Genomic DNA, 226 nt, shown 5'->3' with positions numbered 1-226 from the left:
CCTCTCGATGTTGGATAACCGTTGGTGCATCTCGATTCCTGGCGAGAAGAAAATCCCGCAGAAACGAACCCACGGGGGTGGGGGGGAAGAGAGCTTCGTTACACTTCATTCCGTATAAAAACCGAAGGAAAAATCAGCCTCGGACGCTCCTCCAGCGGCCCACGCACCAATCCCGAAAAACCAGCAGCCCGGCGCGGCGGCGGCCCTCACCTTTGTTGAACCAGCG

The sequence above is a fragment of the Fulmarus glacialis genome, unplaced genomic scaffold (assembly GCF_000690835.1).
Source record: "Fulmarus glacialis isolate BGI_N327 unplaced genomic scaffold, ASM69083v1 scaffold33783, whole genome shotgun sequence".
NCBI classification, from domain to species: Eukaryota; Metazoa; Chordata; class Aves; order Procellariiformes; family Procellariidae; genus Fulmarus; species Fulmarus glacialis.
This window is presented reverse-complemented; position numbering follows the sequence as displayed.